Here is a 6000-nt window from a genome sequence, read left to right on the forward strand (position 1 = left end):
CTGAACCGTGCTGAAATTCAAAACATGAGACGGATCGCCAATATACTTCCGTAGCATAGAAACATGAAATACCAGATGCACACTTGATACGCTAGGTGGCAAAGCAAGCTTATAGGCCACCTCCCCAATCCTCCGAAGCACCTCAAAAGGCCCAATGCACCGATGACTCAATTTACCCTTCTTCCCAAATCTCATAGAACCCTTTATGGGTAAAACCTTCAGTTGAACCTTCTCCCCAATCATATAAGACACATCACAAACCTTTCTGTCAGCATAACTCTTCTGTTTGGACTGCATTGTATGAAGCCGCTCCTGAATCACCTTCACCTTGTCCAAAGCATCCTGCACCAAGTCTGTACCCAAAAGCTTAGCCTCACCTGGCTCAAACCAACTGACTGGGGATCTACACCGTATTCATATAAAGCCTCATATGGAACCATTTGAATACTCGATTGATAACTGATCTTATAAGCAAACTCTGCGAGCGGTAGAAACTGATCCCATGACCCTCTAAAATCAATGACACAAGTGCACAACATGTCCTCCAATATCTGAATAGTGCACTCAGACTGCCCGTCCATCTGAGGGTGAAAAGCTGTGCTAAACTCAACCTGAGTACCCAACTCTCGCTGCACGGCTCTTCGAAATTGTGAAGTAAACTAAGTATCTCTATCTGAAATGGTGGAAACTGGGACACCATGCAAACGAACAATCTCTCGGATATAAATCTTTGCTAACCGCTCTGAAGAATAGGTGGTACACATAGGAATGAAGTGTGTGGACTTGGTCAGCCGATCCACAATCACCCAAATAGCATCGAACTTCTTCAATGTCCGTGGGAGTCCAACTATGAAGTCCATGGTTATCCGCTCCCACTTCCACTCTGGATATCTATCTGCTGAAGCAAGCCACCCTATCTCTGATCCTCGTATTTCACTTGCTAACAATTGAGACACCGAGCTATAAATCCCATAATATCTTTCATCATTCTTCTCCACCAATAATGCTGCCTCATATTCTGGTACATCTTCACGGCACCCAGATGGATAGAATACCGCGAGCTATGGGCTTCCTCCAGAATCAACTCCCAAAGCCCATATACATTCGGCACATATATCCGGCCCTACATCCTTAAAACCCCATAATCAAAAATAGTAACATCTTTGGAATCGTCGTGCTGAACCTTGTCCTTAAGGATAAGCAAATGAGGATTATCATACTGGCGCTCTCTGATGCGATCAAATAAGGAAGACCGAAAAACCACACAAGCTAAGACCCGACTGGGCTCTGAAATATCCAACCTCACAAACTGATTGGGCAAGGCCTGAACATAAACTGCAAGAGGTCTCTCCCCAATAGGACTATACGCCAAACTCCCCATACTCACCGCCTTCCTACTCAAGGTATCGGCCACCACATTGGCCTTTCTCGGATGGTACAGGATAGTGATGTCATAATCTTTTAGCAGATCCAACCACCTCCGCTGCCTCAAATTGAGATCCTTCTGTTTGAACAAGTGCTGGAGGCTACGATGATTAGTAAATACCTCACAAGTCACACCATACAGATAATGTCTACAAATCTTCAACGCATGAACAATGGCAGCCAACTCCAAATCATGAACATGGTAGTTCTTCTCATGGGGCTTCAACTGACGAGAAGCATACGCAATCACTCTACCCTACTGCATCAAAACACACCCAATACCAACTCTCGAAGCATCACAATACACTGTATAAGAACCTGAGCCTGATGGCAAGACTAACACTGGAGATGTGGTCAAGGCAGTCTTGAGCTTTTGAAAGCTCGCCTCACACTCATCCGACCACATGAATGGAGCACCCTTAGTCAACTTGGTCAAGGGTGATGCTATAGATGAAAATACCTGAACAAACCGTCGATAATAAGCCGCCAAACCAAGAAAGTTGCAATCTCTGTGGTTGAGGACGGTCTGGGCCAACTCTGAACCGCCTCTATCTTCTTCGGATCAACCTGAATACCCTCACTGGACACCACATGCTCCAAGAAAGCCACTGATCTGAGCCAATACTCACACTTGGAGAACTTTGCATAAAGCTTCTACTCCCTCAACCGCTGCAACACAACTCTCAAATTCTCCACGTGTTCCTCCTGACTATGCAAGTACATAAGAATATCATCAATGAACACAATGACAAATGAGTTAATATAAGGCCGAAACACGCTATTCATCAAATGCATGAACACTGCTGGGGCATTGGTCAGCCCAACAGACATCACAAGGAACTCATAATGACCATATCGGGTCCTGAAAGCTATCTTAAGAATGTCTGAGTCCCTAATCTTCAACTGGTGATACCCTGGATGGAGATCAATCTTGGAGAACACCCTCGCTCCCTGAAGCTGGTCAAATAAATCATCAATACGAGGCAAAAGATACCTGTTCTTGATTGTGACCTTGTTCAACTGCCTGTAACCAAAGCACATCCTGATAGTGCCATTCTTCTTCTACAAAAATAGAACAGGCGCACCCCACGGTGACACACTAGGCCGAATAAACCCCTTATCAAGGAGTTCCTGAAGCTGCTCCTTCAACTCTTTCAACTCCGCCGGTGCCATACGATACAGTGGAATAGAAATGGGCTGAGTGCCCGGCACCAAATCAATAACAAAATCAATATCCCTATTCGGTGGCATGCCCGCCAGGTTTGTAGGAAACAAATCCGGAAAGTCCCTCACTACTGGGACTGAGTCAATGGTAGGAGTCTCTGCACTAACATCCCTCACGAAGGCCTGTTGGGCCTTTAAAAATGAAATCACTCTACTAGGTACATAATCCATCGAACCTCGCAACTCAATTCATGGCAACCCCAGCATAGCCAATGTCACTGTCTTAACATGATAGTCCAAAATAGCCCGACACGGTGATAACCAATCCATGCACAATAACACGTCAAAATCAACCATACTAAGCAATAAGAGATCCACTCGGGTATCCAAACCCATAATAGTCACTACACACCATCGATATACACGATCCATAATAATAGTATCGCTCACCGGAGTAGATACATGAACAGATGAAACAAGAGACTTGCCCCGTATCCAAATAATGGGCAAAATATGATGACACATATGAAAAAGTGGAACTGGGATCAAATAATATAGATTCATCTCTGTGGCAGACTGAGATAGTACCTGTAATCACAACATCTAAAGCAATAACATCTAGTCTGGCTAAGAGGGCATAGAAACGGGCCTGACCACCACCTGATCGACCTCCACCTCTAAGGCGACCCTTAGCTGACTAACCTCCACCCTAAGCTAACTGAGCGGGTGGAGAAGTAACCGGTGCTGAAGCCGAAGGCTGACTCCTCTACTGGGATGAACCTCCTGCAAGGCGGGGACATAACCTCTTAATATGACCCAAATCTCCACACTCGAAGTAACCTCTCCCAGCAAATGGCGGTGGGGACTGAAGGGATCCCTGCGCACCGGGATGCCAACTAGAAGAACCAGGCATAGATGAGCCCTGAACTGATGGTGCCTGAGTCAAACTCTAAGCTTGAAGGGAACTGATAGATGAGTGACCCTGATGTGAAATGTGAGAACCATGGCAAGATGTCCCACAACAGTGACTTGAACGGGCTGGCTGAGCATGTCTGAATGGATGGCCTCTATCGTGCTGAGACTGACCTCCCGAAGGAACACCACTGAAGCTACCAGATCCCTGAAACCTCTTGGCCTCCCTCTCATCCCACTCCTGGCTGCGAACTATCTCTCTAGCAATGTCAACCACCTCCTCAAAATGAGCGCCAGATACTCTTTCTCTGGTCAAAAAAATCTGTAGCTGATAGTTGAGGCCATCAACGAACCTCCTGATCCTCTCCCTATCCGTGGGAACTAGCCAGGTAGCATGACTGGCCAACTCGAAGAACCTCATCTCATACTGCGATATGGTCATATCCCCCTAACGCAACTGCTCAAACTGCCTGCGCAACTCCTCTCTGCGGGAATGCAGTACATACTTCTCTAGAAAGAGAATAGAGAACTGATTCCAAGTAAGGGCCGATGCACCAACAGGCCTACGCCTCTCATAAGCCTCCCACCAAGTAAAGGCAGCTCCAAAAAACTTAAAAGTAGTAAATGAGACCCCACTAGTCTCCAGAATACCCGCTGTATGCAGCATCCTCTGACACTTATCCAAGAAACCCTGGGCATCCTTGCCCTCTGCTTCGCTGAAAGTCAGAGGCTGAAGTCTAACAAAGCTCTCCAATCGACGCTGCTCGTAATCAGGCATAACTAGAACCACAAAATCTAGAGCAGGTATAACCGGTTGGGCTGGTGGTGCCTCTGATGTCTAGGATCCCTGAACAACCTGCTCGGGTGCACAGGTGGAGGGAGTCTGAGTGCCTCCCCCAGCTTAAGAAGTAGCTGTTGTTGTAGAAACTGGTATCGTCTGAGCAAGACTGGTGCACACGGTTAGAATCTGAGGCAAGGTCTCCTGGATACCCGGAATAACAATAGACACAGTCAGTGCCTGAGCTAGTGCTGCTGGAGCATCTCCCGCTGGAGCCTGATCATGAACTAGGGTGGCGGGTGGATCCGTAGGTGCTGCCCTAGCTGCTGTACGGGCCACACCCCCACCCCTACCATAGCCTCGACCGCATCCTCGGCCTCTAGTGGCCCCAACTATTTGTACTGGTGGTCATCCGTCCTAACCGGTAGAATGTGTCCTCACCATCTGTGAGATAATAGAATAACATAAATTTAGTTACCAGATTCAACAGATCCGCACGACACGAATTCAAGAATGTGATGTTTTTCCTAAAGGTTCTACAACCTCCTGAGGATAAGTACAGACGTCTCTGTACCGATCCGCGAGACTCTACTAAACCTGCTCATGACCTGTGAGACCTATTTAACCTAGGCTCTGATACCAACATGTCACGACCCAAAAACTGACCCGGTTGTGATGGCGCCTATCGTGAAACTAGGCCAGCCAACCTATCTCTAAATACTCCATTTTTTAGTTAAAGACTTAAGAAAAATCATATTTTTAACAGAAATCCAATAAGATAAAAGTAGAAATCAAATCCAGCGGAAAGAAATACAAGCCCGATCTCGGGTGTCACTAAGTCATGAGCAAAATACTACAACTGGTCGAAATAAACAAGACTACATAGTTTGAGAATATCCAACAAAAGTACAACAAGGAAGATAAGGAAGAAGAAGGCGGAACTACGGTCGACAGGCAGCTACCTCGCAATCTTCAAAGAAGAGTCTCCAACCGGTATGATCAACAACCGCTACCATGCCCCGAGATACCTGGATCTGCACACTGGGGTGCAGGGGGTAACGTGAGTACACCAACTTAGTAAGTAACAAGTCCAAACTATGGACTGGCGATAGTGACGAACCAAACATCAACTGGTAGTAACATTTAATTGTACAAAAAAGTAGACATGCTTCCAGTTCAAGTAAATTCTCAGCAGTAACTAAATACAGTATGAACAGTACAGAGTATAAAGCTCAGGAACCTCTAAGTACCAATGCACAAATAGCATGATCAATGTTACGGATACCTCCACTCACAAGTGCTCAATCACTCGGTACTGTATATGGCCATCCGGCCTACAGAAGATCTATCCCGGAATATATACACATCACTGACCGCAATCATCCTGTACCGAGGAAGGCCATTCCAGCCCTATGGAGAAGATCCATCTCCAGGTATCAATACTTCAGATAAGATCCATGTCCAGGGAAGATCCATCCCTCAATATCATCAATTGCGCTCGCTGGGGGTGTAAGGACTCCGGAGGGGCTTCTCTTAGCCCAAGCGCTATAACAAGCCAACGAAGGCATGTTCAATATCTCACTACGGCGTGCAGCCCAATCCCATACTGTCACTCAACATCAGGCTCTCGGCCTCACTCAGTCATTACTCTCTAGTCTCACACACACAAGCTCAAAATGTGATGATACTAGCTCGAACAATGATATGATATGTCAAATAGC

The sequence above is a fragment of the Nicotiana sylvestris genome, chromosome 4 (assembly GCF_000393655.2).
Source record: "Nicotiana sylvestris chromosome 4, ASM39365v2, whole genome shotgun sequence".
Lineage (NCBI taxonomy): Eukaryota > Viridiplantae > Streptophyta > Magnoliopsida > Solanales > Solanaceae > Nicotiana > Nicotiana sylvestris.